Below are 17,111 nucleotides of genomic sequence, written 5' to 3'. Positions count from 1 at the left end.
CTCACACAATATGGTGTGCGTAGTTGCACTATCAACCAGACAACTAACTTCCTAACTAGTTATACCTAGAAATAAATTAATCGAATCGGTTACATGCATAAATATAATTCCATTCATTCAATTAATCAATTCGAGAAATAATATCCATAAAATAATATCCAAAGTTCAAAACAAATCAAACCAAACAAATAATTCCAAAGACCTAGAAAAATTGTCCGAAAATTAAACCATAAAATTGGAAAATAGAGGTGTTCGACCACTCCTAGTGGGTTCAGCCACTAGGGGTATAACACCCCAAAAATATGTCTAAAATTTATTCTTCCATAGGAGCGGATGCCTCCTGAAAATTTGAAACCTCTAGAGTTATAATACCAGTTTTGGGGATTGTTACATGCGCAAAGTTGGACTCGCAACATGAATGATACTTGGCAATGGCCTTGGGGGTAGCTCAGCATACGCGTGACCAATGATCTCTTGATCCACAGCGGTAGCACCTGTCAAGTTAAGTGAAATCCGATCGAATGGTAGCTTTTCCCTTGTTCCTGAAGTTTAGGGCTTTCGGGGCAAGGGGTTGACGCTTCTGGGTCAAGTTTCCTCCCTTGGATAGGCCTCTGTTTGGTGGAACTTAGGCCCGTGGTAGGGCTTGCCATTTTTTCCCACGACCACAACGGGATTTCAGTCAGTTATGGCTGCTAGAAGCTATTGCGTGTGCTTTAGGCGCAGCGTGCGAGCCAGGAGGTCGAGCTTGATAATTCTTCATCAAAAGCTGATTTTGCTTTTCAGCGAGAAGTAAAACAGATATCAAATCCATAAATTTGGTAAACTTTTGTGCCTTATATTGTTGTTGCAGGACAATATTGGTGGCATTGAAGGTCGAATAGGTATTCTTCAAGAGATCCTGTTCGATTAAATCCTCGTTATAGAACTTAAACAGTGATCGAATTCTGCAAACTTCAGAGTTGTATTCATTTATAGACTTAAAGTCTTGGAAGCGTAAATGCTACTAGTCGTGTCTTGCTTCAGGCAAGAAGATGTTTTTCTGGTGATCAAAGCGATTCGCTAAAGCTAGCCAGAGGGTACGGGGATCCTCCTCTGCGAGTTACTCGGTCTACAGTGCATCATGGATGTGTCTTCGAATGAAGATCAAGGTAGGAGCCTTTTGAGCTTCATCAAAGAGTGCATCGTCGGTTGGCTCCTTGATGGTAGCTCTAAAACTTTTTATAGTAAGATGGAGCTTCAAGTTTTGAACCCACTTTAGGTAGTTTCTTCTGAAGACTTCCAAAGCAGTGAAATCGAGCTTGTTCAAGTTCGACATGTCCATAAATAGAGGGTACAACAAAATGTGGTTAGTCATATGGAAAGCCATAGACGTACATTGTAGAACATTATGATTTTATTGACATGTATTGGTTTAATTTATGCATGAAAGCTACAGGTTTCATGTGGTAAGTTTTGAATGAAAACTTCGGGTTTCAAAGGCACTAAATTCAAAACTACAGGTTTGATTTAGTTATGAACGTTTAGTTCATATATAGAGGTATCTGCAAGAACACAAAATACAATAAAGTGTAGTGGATTTGTGGATTGCTTCAAGAACCCAAATGTGTGTGCTTCGGGACATCGAAAGATAGTCAACAGTTTAAAGAGATGATATAATTTATTGAATCGTTAATTGCCAAAAAGTGAGTTTCAGGCCAATAATTTTGGATTAATTGTCACATTAGTGGACTGTTGGTCACTTTAATTAATTCAATAGATTGAGACCATTCAAGGTCGATTAGAGAAACAAAAATAATTATAACATGCAGGTTAAAATTATTTAGAATGTAAAAATTAGCATTGGATTTGAAAAACCATAGCCTAAACACGATGGGCATGGGTGTCGTGAGTAGGACAAGGCCCATAAGGTTTAATGGGCTCGCGTAGCTGCTAGGAATAGCCTAAATCATGTAAATGCTGGCATTTCGTGGGCCACGTCAGATACAGGTGTGCAAAGAAACCCCTGCTGCAGCTGGGTTTCAGGTGTAAGCTGCAGGGACAAGCCCAGCCCCATGGGCTGGCTGATGGTATTGCGGGCCGTGGCTAAGGCTAAGCCCAGTAGAAAAGTTGTTAGCGTGGGCCGAGACTAAGGGCTGGTTTGGTATTACTATGCTTTGAAAAAAAAAACCGTTTTTGCTGTGCTGTGAAAATAAGCAGATGTGAAATAAAGCAGCAGAGTGTTTGGTAAACTTTTTTGTAAAAGTGCTTTTGAAAAAAAAAGGCAATATTATAATGTTTGGTAAACTTTTATGTAAAACAGCTGTGATTGTATGAAATGATCAAAAAAAGTATAATACTAGATGTGGCATTAATTTAATTTTCTTAACAAATAATGGTGAATTAGTAAATATACTTTATATTTAAAAGAAAAATATTTATAAACTTTATCTTAAACATATAATCCAACGTTTAACAAGAAATCATAATCCAACATCAACATATAATTCAACATTTATGCTACTTCAGCTTTTTTTCAAAGCTTATTGTGAAAATAAGCTATTTCTAAGTGTTTAACAAACAACTTTTTGAGCTTAGCTTTTTTAAATACCCACTTTTTATAAAAGCACTTCAGTACCAAACCAGACATAAGAACCAGTCCAGCAAGCCAAGAAAGCTGCTGCAGACAGGCCAGGGCTTCAGGCCCGTGTTATGGATAGGCCCAGCATGCTTCTGGAATATGGGTTTGGGTTGAGTTTGGACCAGGATTGCAAGCCCGTGTGGCAGCTAACCCAGGCCGAGGCATGGTTGAGTTTGAGAGAGGCAGCAAGCCAGAGGGCTACGCTCAAGGTCCAGGACATCGGAGCAACGTCGTCCCAATGTCTGTTGCCACACGGCTAAGCTTCAGGCCAGTATGGTGATGCTACGGCGATGCCGCAAAAATCTCAAATTTTTGTTTTTTTTTGTTTTTGAATTCTAGGGTTAAAAACGCTAATTGCTTCTAAATTAATTTCAATTCTTTAACTCACAATTCCACATAGCATATATGCGTACAATTATATATATTGACAAAATATATGAACATATATACGATATATATAATTGGAAGGAAAATATAAATATGGGGGGTTCATGCATCATGGGGAATGTTTTCATGCTTCAAGGTTTTTTCAAATATCTTAATTTATTTTAGAAGAACCTGATTGGTAGAAAACAATTGCAAGCCTTTGAATTTGTAGAAGATAACCTCCTCCTACGATCCTTCAGTTCCTTAGTTTCTGTCAAGAGTGTGCTGATAACGTGTTGTAGGCCTATTTAACTTAACTGTATAAAGGACAGAGAGAGAGGGGTAGGTGGCAACAAGAGAAAAGAGAGATATTTAATTCTGAGGTGTGTCTTGTATCACCCCATTATGCCTTTATTTATAGTAGTAGGATAGGTAGAATCCTTACCCTTTTAGGATCACATCTCTTAATACGTAATCAACTCCTAATAGGAATATACAAGATACTCATATATACACTAGAATTTACATAATCATATTCCTAATCCAATAGGACTACAACAGTTTCTTATATATAGTATCATGCTAAACCCTAAACCCTTTACATGCTTTCTGTGTTAAAGAAAAAGTTGTTCATATTTTCCATCTTGTGGCAACTTATCCAAAACCTTGTGGTTGTGGCTAGCTTGGGAAAAATATGAACTTTTCGTTATGTATCTCGACGGAACCGACGAACCAAACTACTTCTATCTTAGTAAGCTTTGACTTTCTTTCTCAAGGTTTTCTTCAAGTTCTAACAAGGTTTCATGCGTGCATGCATGTTTTGGTGAATGCATAGATGATTTCCTAACCCACCTGTTTTCTAGCGAGTAGTAGGTTTTTCCAAGCTAAACCCAAAGAAACCTTGTTGATGTGGTTGAGTTTAAAGGTGTATGATGACTTCCCACAACCCTTAGGCCACTGGTTTGAGCTTGCATACCCAAATCCACTTCGAAACCGACGAAAATGGAGACCTCCAACTCGGGCCATCACTTTTAGGTCATTTTCCGACAACCTCTGACAACTTTTGGCCTTGAAATAGGTATAATCTTATTCCTCTCGTCCTAAGCTTCGTTTTGATATATTATGGGCAAAATTTGGGTTGAAATGGCTTTGAACGAAGCATTTGAATTTTCCCTAGAAAATCCGGCGAAAAACTACAACAAAATTAGTATAGTAATTTCCCATATAAGAGTGGAGTACGGTGGGAAAAATAGGTTGGGTAGCTACGATATATCAGTGAGTGGGCCTTTTGATTTTAAATATGTATGTGTGTGTGTGTGTGATTTTTTGCATAATTGTTTCTTTACATAATTGATGTGACATGCCATGTTTATCTACTTATTAGATTTTCTACACTTTATATTTTTATTAACTGCGAGTATAAAGTGTGGCATGACATCTTTATTCATTATATATGCTCGTTGTTACATGTGTGCACGGTGTTTATTAGTTACTTGTACTATCCTGGGCCAAGGACTAGCTTCATGTGTATGTTCACATGCACTATTTACATTTGCTTTAGATTTAGAGTTAGGTGTCAGCTTGTCCCCAAGTTTGTTGTTTGGGCTTGTATGTGATACGCATAGCGCCAACTTCACGTGATGTAGTACTAGAACGTAAAACCTACACCCAACTTGTTCATGCAACTATTTTCTATATGACTTGTGCGCCTATATAGATAATAAGCAGTGAATTTCATAGCCGTGATTTTTAATAATTTTCATGACTGATTTTATGACAGTGTTTTGAGTTGTTGATGTGACATTTCGTAGTAGCACCCTATATCCTTTAACTTAATTATGTTGCAGGGTTCCCTACTACCTATTATTATATTATTACTTTGGGAAATCATATACTTATTTTACAGCGAGGAGTTACACGTTTTCAAAAAGGTTTCAGAACACTTTATTTTCTAGGCCCACTCACCCTTATTTTTCGCCCCTCAGGACGTAAAGATTGAGCTCGTGGGAGTATGAGGTTTCAATGGAAGTAACTGACTCTTCTTCGGTCAAAGTAGGTTGCTTATGTATTAATTAATCATCCTTTACGGATGTGACAACTTTTATCTTTCTGCATAATGCTTTGAACTCCACGTTTTGTAATAAGGGTTACCACCCAATCACGCTGTTGACTCTGATTTATTTATTTAAAGTTTAAATTTATCCTCACTTTTACACATCAACCTTACTTTATGACTTCGTCACCCTTTGGGTGTCGGCCAACACATCACGATTCGGATGGACACGTGGACATTCCGAATTGGGATAAACTTTTGGCTCTTAGAATGTGATGACATATATGATGAGAAAACAATTCAACCAAATAAAGGAAGCAAACAAAGACATTTTTCTGACATTGATTTTTTAATGTGTAGACGAAGACATTTTTCATAATTTCTATAGGATTCAAGAAAACAATTTTCATTTCACAAAGCAAACTTTTCTTACAATTCAACTGGAATTCCTAATTACCAGAGAGCTGCTAACAAAACTAGTTGCCCTAGCTTGTTTCATCAAACAGTTGGGATGTACTCATAGAGTTTTTAGCAATTGTTGTAGGAGAAAACAAGAAAGGCTTGGGTGCAATTTGCAATGATTGAAAGGGTCCTTCCAACATCTCCACCACTTTGCTCATCGATGGCTGATCAGATGGAATGGTCTGAATGCACCACATACTTATTAACACTATCTTTCTTGCTATTTCATTTTCCTCCTCACTAATAGCCCTAAAAATGTTCTCATTGTTCTTTAGCTCGAGAACTTTATAAATGTGTTGATGCACAAAATCAATGAAGACTTTGGAACAATCTAAATGTGTTGATGCACAAAATCAATGAAGACTTTGGAACAATGTAAATTGTCAAGTTTGTGACCTTTGTTCGGTTGCTCCGGTCACTAGTAAGGATAAATATGTAAAGAGATAGAGATAGGGAAGCAAACACAAGATGTACGTGGTTCATCCTAAATTTGGCTATGTCCACGGAGTAGAGGAGTTCTCATTAATAGTGAAGGGTTTACACAAATACATAGGTTTAAGCATAATCATCATTACTGAGTTCTAATGACTAGTTAAGTATAATAATGACATTAGGGATTCACTGTAGGAGAATGGTCTTTTTTTATAGTTAAGGAGAGTCTCAAGCTTTTGTCTCGGTCGATGTGGGACTCTATGAGCTTTATTCTGACATTGACATGTGTCGTGCTGTGATTGGCCTCTTGGTTGGAGGACAACTCTTGTGCTTCGGCAGGGGTGCCTCATTATGAACCCCTCAGTGGATCCTTAAATGTATGAAGTTGACCGGTGCTTGGTAGTTTCAGGATTGGTCAAGTATGGTACAAATAATGCTCACCTAAGTTTCCGAGTGAGGTTAGCTTCTCAGTTTGGGACTTGAAAAATCTAAGTTGCTAAGTAATCACGAAACTTCTAAGTACCGAAGTGTAGTAGCATATAGTGGGAGTCCCCCAAGTTTCCAAGTGAAGAGGATAGCAGAAGGAGGTGGCTTGATATTCTTGAGTCATTAGAAAAAAGACTTCAAAAATTCTCTCCTCCTTTTCTTCTTCTTCTTCTTCTTTTGTTTTGTTTTGTTTTTTTTTTTTTTTTTTTTTTTTTTTGAAAGTAGCCCAAGTATATATATTTTTTCTTAAGCCCAATTCCTTCTTTCTTTTTGGTGAGAAAAGAAAATGTGGTTGAAACTTTTTCCTTTGTGTACATACCTTGAATTTTTGAAGCTTTTTCCTTTAGGCATATAGCTTGAGTGGTTAAAGTTTTTTTCCTTTGGGAACATAGCTTGAGTGGTTGAAGCTTTGTAGGTGAAACTTTTTGGTTGAAGCTTTGTAGGTGAAGCTTTTTTGTTAAAACTTTGTAGGTGAAGCTTTTTGGTTGAAGCTTTATAGGTGAAGCCTTTTTGGTTGAAGCTTTGTTGGTGAAGCTTTTTGGTTGAAGCTTTGTTGGTGAAGCTTTTTGGTTGAAGTTTTTTTGAACCACCACATAAATAAATTTTGCTTCCACACTCTTGAGCAAGAGTGTGGAAGGCTTTTTGAATTTTTTATAGTTAGGCAAAGTGTGAAGCTTCCTCCTTTCAAGGTGTGGGAGGCTTCCTCTCTCAAAGTGTGTGAAGGCTTTTTCCTTTCAAGGGTGTGGGAAGCTTTCTCCCTTCAAGGGTGTGGGAAGTTTCCTCCCTTCAAAGTGTGGGAAGCTTCCTTCCCTCAAAATGTGGGAAGCTCTCTTCTTTCAAGGGTGTGGGAAGCTTCCTCCCTTCAAAGTGTGGGAAGCTTTATTCCCTCAAAATGTGGGAAGCTCCATCCCTTCTTGGGTGTGGGAAGCTTACTCCCTTGGGTGTGGGAAGCTCTCTCCCTTCAAGGGAGTGGGAAGCTTCCTCCCTTCAAAGTGTGGGAAACTTCCTTCCTTCAAAATGTGGGAAGCTACCCTCCTTTCAAGGGTGTGGGAAGCTCAACCTTTCAAAATGTGGGAAGCTTCCTCCCATCAAAGTGTGGGAAGCTCCCTCCCTTCAAGGGTGTGGGAAACTTCCTCCCTTCAAAGTGTGGGAAGCCTTTTATAGGACTCCATAAATTGATTTTTCTTCCACACTCTTAAGCAAGAGTGTGGAATGCAATTTACATGTTGTAGTTTTCTCTTATGTGTTGAAGCTTTGTTGGCCTTCTCCACATGTCATAATTAATAATTAAATAATAATTAACAATTAATTAATTAATAATTATCAAATTAATTTTGGATTTTTTTTGGCATAAATTTTTTTACAGAATTTTTATTTTTTTTGGCAATTTTTTTTTCTAAACTAGGAACAAGAAGATGCGGAAGAGACCACATATATAGATTTTTCTTCCACACTTTTGAGCAAGAGTGTGGAATGCAATCTACATGTTGTAGTAGTTGAAAGTTCGGAGGAACACTATAAATAGGTTTTGTTTCCCCACTCTTGAGTAAGAGTGTGGAAGACATTCTACATGTTGTAGTTGTTTGAGGTTTGTTAAACCATATAATACAATTTTGCTTCCACACTCTTGCGTAAGAGTGTAGAAGACAATCTATGTGTTGTAGCTGTTGAAGGAGGTTTATTAAACCATATAATACGATTATGCTTCCACACTTTTGAGCAAGAGTGTAGAAAACAATCTACGTGTTGTAGCTGTTGAAGGTTTATTGAACCATATAATACGATTTTGCTTCCACACTCTTGAGCAAGAGTGTTGAAGGCTTTGTTGAGTTTGTATATGCCTTTTTCGAGTTGTAAGGCTTGAAAATTTTCGACTGCTTACGAATGCTAAGAATCCACAGGTGCATGATGTACTGTTCTTCCCTAGTTGGTGAAAAGAAGGTAAGTTCTTTCATCATCCGTTTGGTGAGAAGAGTGATGAATTGCCGAGGCAAAAATGTTTATTAAAGTATTAGTTGTATCTTCCACCATCTGGTTGATGATACGAATGTGAGTTTTTTCATGAAAAGTGGTGAGTTGTTGAGGCTAAAATGTTTATTAAAGTACTAGTTGTATCTTTCACCACCTGGTTGGTGATAGAAGGTGAGTTCCTTCATCACCTAGTTGGTAAGAAGAGTGACAAGTTGCCGAATCTCAACATTGTTTATTAAAGTACTGGTTGTGCTCTTCATTACCTGGTTAGTGATACGAAGGTGAGTTCCTTCCTAACCTGGTTGATAAGAAGAATGGCAAGTTGCCGAAACTCAAAATTGTTTCTTAGAGTACTAGTTGTACTCTTTATCACCTAGTTGGTGATACAAAGATGAGTACCTTCATCACCTGGTTGGTGGACAAAGTGGCAAGTTGTCGAAGGATATTAGAGTATGGATTGAACTCTTCATTACTTAGTTGGTGATACGAAGGTAAGTTCCTTCGTCACCTGGTTGGTGAGAATAAGGGCAAGTTACTGGGGTACATTGTAGCAAGTGTTGAATGGCAAATTGTATGTTGACACCCCTTCGAAGCTCAGTTGGCTTATGTATGAATGTGTTGAAATGTATGAAGTTTATGTTGATTGACATGAGTGATGCTTATGAATGTTTTGCTATGGATGAAGAAATCCATTGTTTGGATATGTGAATCATGTTGGTTGTAACACTTAGTTTCACTTACTTTATGTTAAATACACATGCTGAAGCTTTAAGTTAGAGTATAGAGGTAGGTCAACATAGACCAAGTGTTCCAATGCTAGGAATGTAAAAGACTCAGATGAAGTTGTTTGAATTCCCTCTTCATTAAATATTTGTTGAATGGCTTGTGTTACAAAAGATCTCAAATAGTTAAAGGTCAAAACATTTGTGACGCATATGTCTTCTTGTAAAAGCATTTCCTTCAGCACCTAGTCCCTCATTTTGAAAGAGTGAGGCTTGACCCCATAGTCATAATAGTTAAAGGTACTTTCACCCCTAGTTGTCTTGATATGAACCTTCATCCTTCTTGTTGTAATGAGCTTGTTGAGAGTAAAAATCATTTCTCTTGCCAATAGAAGAATACGTTTGGTGACTTAGTGAGTAGCTAAGTGAGGTAAAAGAGGATGTAATGGGTGTCTAAATAGGCCAAAACCTTCTTACTTAGTAGAACTTAACTTTCATTCCTACTTGTTGGTATGGGTTAATCATAGGAGGGTTCCCTTGGTATGTCATTGCCTCGGCAAATGCATAATTGTAAGCTTGTATCATCACCTCAGAGTAAGTCTTCCAAGTGTTAACATTGATCATGTACTTGAAAAAGCATTCATGCATGCTTACCGTGAAGGCTCTAAGTGTTGTTTTATCATCTGCCTCAGCACAATGAGAGTACTCGTGACTAAAACGACCAGTATATTCACACAATGACTCCTCTAACTTCAGACGAATAGTGTATAACTTATCAGCGGAGTGTAAGCAATCAACTTGAAAGATGTGTTGAGCCAAGGTTAAAGACGATAATACAAATTGAGAGCTCCACCAGAGAAAGTTGAGGGGAATATAAGACATCGTTCTTCATCATTGTGTCTTCGATATGCCATGGTAGATTCAAAGACGTGGATATGCTCATTTGGATCTTTCATCCCAGTATACGATTGTAAGCCAAGTTTATGTTTAGTTTTTCCTTGTAGAGGGGTGCAAAGGATCCTACTTGTTAGAAGGTCTAGCCTTTGCTGATTCTAGTTAGGTATTTTGGCCTGACACTTAGCCTTCAACCTGTTCACTTCTTCGAAGAACTGCAAGATAAGGGGGTCTTGAGTGGAGTCAGGCACCATTAGAACACTTCTTTGTAAGTTTCCCTCATCCTTTGGAAGTAGGGAAGTTTGGTCAAAGGCATGTGGCCTTTCCCTGGATTCACCATACTCGTTTCCAGGACGTACCTATTGGAAATCCTCCGAGTCTCCTACACCTTCTTGTTTTTCCAAGGTTTGTCTTTCTTTTCCCGGAATGAAGGCTGGCCTACATTGTGGTAGGGGATTGAGCCCTTCAATGACCTTTGGGTTTTTTTTATCCTTGAGCTTATGTGGATAGGGTTTTCTCGACACTGCCTCAAGAAGTCTCGACAGTTGCGATAAACAGTATTCCATTATTCCACTTCTTCTGTGAGGAAGTGCCTCTCTCCACTTCTCATGCTTTGGGTCGAAGCAGTTGGGTTGAGAGAAGTCTCACATTGACCAACACATTGATGGGTAGTTCATTCCTCATTAGAAGTATCCATGTTGAAGACTGATAACCTTCTATGTTGGGGGGGACACGGGTAATGGTTACCATCGACAAGGGTAATAGGCTTGTGAGATTAAGTCTGCCAAACCTTGTGGAGCAACTCGAAAAGTTTCTCATACTGCTCTTAGAGGATCTTATTCTTCATTGTTATCTTGTTGTTCTAAGCCTTAAGCTATTCGACCTTAGCCTGAAGAGCAAACTTCTTTCTTTCCTTCATTCGTTGTCTCACACTAAGCACGAAGGGGTATCATTCTGCGTGCTGTGGTATCCTTCACTTCCCATGTTGGAGAATGATGCATGATCAAAAGAGAGTGTACGAATGATAGAAACTAGCTTAACAAAGCTGGAGAGACTAGGGATAAGTGTCGTTCCCACAGACGGTGCCAAATGTTGATGCACAAAATCAGTGAAGACTTTGGAACAACATAAAGTGTCAAGTTTGTGACCTTCGCTTGGTTGCTCCAGTCACTAGTAAAGATAAATATGTAAAGCGATGAAGATAGGGAAGCAAACACAAGATGTACGTGGTTCACCCTAAGTTTGGGTACATCCACAGAGTAGAGGAGTTCTCATTAATAGTGAAGGGTTTACACAAATACATAGGTTCATGCATAATCATCACTAGTGAGTTCGAATTATTAGTTTAAGTACAATAATGACATTAAGGATTCATTGTAGGAGAATGGTCTTTTTTTATAGTTGAAGAGAGTCTTCAGCTTTTGTCCCCAGTCGATGTGGGACTCTATGAGCTTTATTCTAAAGTTGACATGTGTCGTGTTGTAATTGACCTCCTGGTTAGAGGGAAACTCTTGTGCTTCTGCAGAGGTGTCTCAGCATAAACCCCTCAGTGGATCCTTGAAGGTATGAAGTTAACCGGTGCTTGGTAGCTTTGAGATTGGTCAAGTATGGTATAAACAAAATGTAATGGGGAAACATTTCACTCGTATGAGACACTTCGAAATCCAAATTCTTTCTTGCTCCAACCATTTTGAGAACCAGCATTCCATAGATGTACACATCTGACTTGTGAGACACTCCTCCAAAGTTCCAACTAAATACTTCAAGTGCGATGTATCCTGCAGTTCCTTTTGTGCCCAACATCGACACAATGCTCTCCTTGGTTTTGCATAGTTTTGCAAGACCGAAATCAGTGATTTTCGGGCAAAAAGTCTTAAGAATGTTTTGCGGCTTTATGTCGAAATGCAAAATTCTCGTGTTGCAACCACAGTGCAAATACTCTAGTCCTCACATAACACTGACCGCTATTTCTAATAATGTCTTCCACCCCAAGTGACAATTTTCAATATCATATCCTTGCTTATGTATGAAACTATCAAGAGATCTGTTCAGCATGAATTCATAAATCAAAGCTTTTTTGTCCCTTTCATAACAAAGTCCGAAAAGGGTGACTACGTTGACATGGGAAGTTCTACCAATGCTAGCTAGTTCATTGATAAACTCTTCTCCGTTACCTTAGGGTAGTTTTCCTTTGTATACTGTGCCATATCCTCCATTACCTATTGTATCTCTGAAAGAGACTCTAATTTTCTTCACATCTGAATAACTATACCGGTTTGGAGTAAGTGATCCGTAGTTCTTTATAATGGCCTCAACATCAATTTTTTCCCTTTTAGCTTTTTTCTTGTCCTCAAGCAAAACAAATATAAAAACTAACAAGCTATAAACTTTATTAAAACTCAACTAAGACAAAATTTTCATCTTCAAGTTGCAATCTATAGAAAACGTTAAAAATTAAAACATATTTCCAAAAGTTCCAACGAATCCCACCACAGAGTCTAAGCCATTTAGAATCAATTAGAAAAGAATTCATGAACTTCCTTTGGTGTAAAGTGAACCAACATGGCTAAGGAGACTCAACTAAAACTCTTACTTCTTGTCCTTCTTTATTCCAAACGTACTAACTTTACATATTTTTTTTCTCTTTTTCGAATTTTCTTCTCTCTTTTTTTTTTTTTTTTTTTTTCAGTAACAGTAGTGGTCATGCAATGTCAGTTCACTTAAGCTTTCGATCCAACTCATGTAGCGAGCTTTAGGTCAATGACTCCCAAACCACAAAGGCTTTAGGGCACTAGGTGTAGAACACCCCTAAAGACTTATTAACTCGAGCTGAAAAGGCTACAAAACCAACTAACCACCCTACCCCATGCCAAAACTCTACCGTTTGACACGAGAATTACTGTTGATCAGGCAGGACTGGCCCGTTTACTAGGCAAAACCTCGGGTGGAACAATTATTACTTTATTCATAACAAGAACTAGCTTTACTTAGAACAAAAATTAAAATTAAACTTAGACTAAAAGTAAGTGTTTCAATCTCACTCCCCACCAACCATGTTGATGTGAATGTGCAAATTTTCAAAGTATAACTCATGAATTAGTGTCTAAGTAACTACTGTGGGATTAACCTTCACCATGTCCATTTGTTCTAACTTTTAAAATGAACTATGGATATTAACTTAAAAAGAATGAAAGTTTTATTTTATTGACTCAAAAATTAAAAACCTAAAAATTCTAATTCCCACCCCCAAACTTAAATCACACATTGTCCTCAATGTGTGGAAAATAGAAGAAAAGCAAAAATAAACTAACACAACTAAATAAAAATAAATAACCACCTTAAATGACTAGAAATAGAAAGACGAAAAAAATAAAAAAAATCAAAATAAAAAAAAACGAAAATAAAACAAATAAAATAAAGGGAATGGAAGTGGACACACCTGGGGTTGAACCTGGGACATGAAAGCATCAAAGAAGGTGCTGAAAAATAAAAACCCAAAAGTGCTACGGGCTGGATTTGAACTCGTCACGTGGAGGAACAAGGTGAGGCTCTGAGCCTTGCACGTGCAGGAACACTTGTGTGAAAACCCTAACACCTGGAGCTTATAAGCCAACTCAACAACTTCATTCTTCATTTCCAATCCCAGCTGCCGTTTCCCTCTAAAAACTTTTTCTGACCTCAAGCCCAACACCATGAGTGCACTCCTTCATCATTCCAAAATCTTCCTATGGTCCTGGATTTGTTTAACTGAAAAACGAATACCAGCCATGCCTCAATAGCTGGATTCCTGTCATTTATTCCCAAATCTCCGTGTCGCTGCAAAACGAAGCTCCAATCCGTCGAATCAATGTCCCAGCGCACACCAAGGTAAATACCTCCATTTTTCTTACGGATTTCATGACCAGAAGTTGCATGAACTCCATTTTGCACTTAATGCATGGGCTCATTGATATGACGAAATTCTCTAATCTGATACTTGTGGATGTTGTGCATGTTTCCTGATGATGTATATTGAGCAAAAATATAAGCATATGGATGGTCCTGATGAATGTTCTTCTCTGTGCTGCTTGGATCCCCACCCCCAAACTTCAATGTAATTATATTTGGAATGAAGTGTGAGAGAGTGAAAAAGGGTCCATTAGCATAGAGGTCGTCTCAGCATCCCCACTATGAGTATCCCTGGACCTCATCATGTGCTCCTTTTGTATCCTTTGCTTGCATTTGTGTTGAATTTGACTCCCATGAATATTCTTAATTTCTTATGAATGTGATGATGAATTTTGTTGTGATGAATGGATGTTTGAATGCATGTTTGGATCCACAAAGTAGTTGAGATTAAACGGAATCAGTACCGAATGCAGCCTGCAATCACAAATCAAAAACCTAATGAGATAAGTAAAGAAAAATAACAAGAATTAAAAATTGTAATTTTTTTTTTCAATTTTCTGATTTTTTTTTTTTTTTTTTGTAATTAGGAATAAAAACAGGAAAATAAAATAAACAAAATAAAAAGAAAAGAGTGTGAAAAATTGGGTTGCCTCCTAATTAGCACTTTAGTTAGCGTCTATAGCTAAACGTTGATGAAGGAATTGATGATCACGTCACTTGTTCTTGTAGAGTCAACCAATCTTTAATAGCATCATCGGGCAATAGTAGGTAAGGATTGACTTGATTTGTGCATTTGAATTCATTGGTTGAATTCTTCGTATACACCCTTATATTTGAATGAATCTTCGCAATGAAATAGATTCATGTCCTACGAGGATTACGTTTTTGACGAGCTAACTTTCACCTTGTATTTAATACCCACAATTTGTGCTTTGGCCGAATTTGTCTACGAGGAATTTGGCTGCCACAAAATGTTTTCTTCTTCTCATATGCCTTAGCCTGCTTGATGGACTTGTACTCTATTTCTGCAATTATAATTTGCTTTCCGTGTGTGCTGGTAGTTTCAAAGCTTTCTTGCAACTTTGTGGGTTGCATTGCAGCCTCTTGATGTGGTATGTGCGGCATATAAACTTGGGCAGTAAATGGTTCCGTGGGAATTTCAGGATCAACATGGACTTTTTCCTCCATTGGGCATGAGTAACTGACAGACTGCTCTTCAATTCTGGCATTTTCCTGCATGTACTCGTAACTTGTTGCATATTGGGGTGTTTGAATTACACACCATTCCTTTGAATCTTGTGGCATATCAGGCTGCTCAAAAGATTGCTGAGTACCTACCCATCTAAAACTAGGATGCTTTTTCAAATCTGGAGCGTAGTAATCAAAAGTGGGATCATTCTAATGCCAAAGTGACTCGTTCCTCATATTAATATGCTCCTTCAAATAGTCTGGAAAATATTTCCTATCAGGGTATTGCAAAATTTCATGGGTATTCGAACAACAAAAGGCACAAATTGTAGGTTTAAATCCATAAAAACCCTGTTTTACGAAAGAAACCCATAAAGGTGGTCCTCCTGGTAGTGGTGGTTCCCAGCCCATCGTTGAATTGCTCCCATAATCAACAAATTGTAACAAGGTGTTTTCTTGTGAGAATCTAAACCAATCCCTTGCAGCTAATGACTCCTTCATGGGTTCGACAACTTCATGTATGAGAAAAGCCATTACATCGCTATTCACAAAGTCAAAACCCAAATTTGAGCAATATGCAAGAAAAACAAAAATTAATAAAATATTAAAATTAAAATTTGTATACACAAATAATCAATTAAGAATATGATAAACATAAATTATTTAAAACAATCCCCGGCAACAGCGCCAATTTCTTGATAGAGATTTTATCACTTGCAAAAGTAGGGATAAAAACACTTAAAAATACTTGCAAGAGTACAAGGTTGTCGTAGTATAGCAGCTCAAGTAAGGTCGTTTTCCACAGGGATTAAATGAATAATTTATGTTTAAAACCAACTCTTAATTAATTATTGAAAACAAAGTTTGGAAAATGTTGATTCTAGAATTTAATATAATAAAAACGAATTTTAAAATAAAACAATTAAATAAATTGACAAAGTAAAGAAAACAAAAGAAAATGTTTTGAAAACCAAATTGTAAAAGCCTAGGGTTCCGCTGTTCCCTTAACAATCCTACATAGTTCTTCTTATTCCTTATGAATTACACATGTATATTTTGAAGGTTAGGTTTTCCTAAAGTATGCCCTACTTGGAACCCCCAGCATAAAACGTATATCTAACATGCAACTTGTCCGTGGTGTCCAGATCGAATGTGAACATGCAAGACTCATTAAGTTTTGTGAAAACCTTTTGAAAAACCATGTAACTCCTAAGACATGTCGTCCATCCTAAGTAGTTACACATGTTAACCACAAGGAGCCAGCGCCAATTTTAGGGACAGCCCTCCGCCAAAATTGCATCAAATTACTTTTCTAAATATCCTAATGGTCACGAATCACTAAGACAAATAGATAGTTTAAAGCACTGTGATTAACAATCCAAAACTTGCATGCATAAATTCATAAGAAAATTAAAAAGAAACTACATATTTTTGCTAAGGCTTGTGGCCTCGCCCTAGCAAACGAAACTAGTTACTAACAAAAATAAAACAAAATATTATTAAGATAGAAAAAGGATGGAAAACACCTTGAAAATACAAAGCGTCAAAGCCTAGCTAAATTCTCCACGTACGTTCTCCCCCCAATGTTGCGTAGAGAACCCTAATGGCTAACAAGCCTTATTCATACCACTAGAAAATAAAATCCTACCTTGAAAATGCCTTAGAAGAAAACTAGGAAACATAATTAAATGATAAAATAGAAAATAAAATGTTTCCTATTTGAACTAGAATTTGGAGTTCTCAGACAATCATACTTTTGACTGACCAAATCAACTCCGATTTGGTCCTAAAAGGTCTCTTTTTTAAAGCTGAAGACGTCCCCTACAAATCCCCAGAATGAATCTTTCTCAAAATATGCCATCTTAACCTCCAAAATACCTAAAACGTCCATAAACATCAATCTGAGAAAGTTGCGCGCTGGGCCTTTATTTCATCGCCACGGTCAAACGGCTTGGTAGAAAAATCTGGAATTTTGACACAATCATCTTGAAAGACTCACGAACATCCTCCAATTGGAATCACTCCAAAATTC

At 37.5% G+C, this 17,111-nt stretch overlaps 1 pseudogene; it reads right to left on the bottom strand.

Moving 5' to 3' along the window:
- Positions 1-5,521: 5,521 nt before the first annotated feature.
- Positions 5,522-15,613, bottom strand: LOC108866603 (annotated as a pseudogene).
- Positions 15,614-17,111: the final 1,498 nt, after the last annotated feature.

This window comes from the organism of the source record quoted next, unplaced genomic scaffold, assembly GCF_019419815.1.
Source record: "Pyrus x bretschneideri cultivar Hongxiangsu unplaced genomic scaffold, Pyrus_bretschneideri_v1 Contig3, whole genome shotgun sequence".
NCBI classification, from domain to species: domain Eukaryota; kingdom Viridiplantae; phylum Streptophyta; class Magnoliopsida; order Rosales; family Rosaceae; genus Pyrus; species Pyrus x bretschneideri.
Note: the sequence above shows the minus strand (reverse complement) of the source record. Positions and strands in the feature narration are given on the sequence as shown.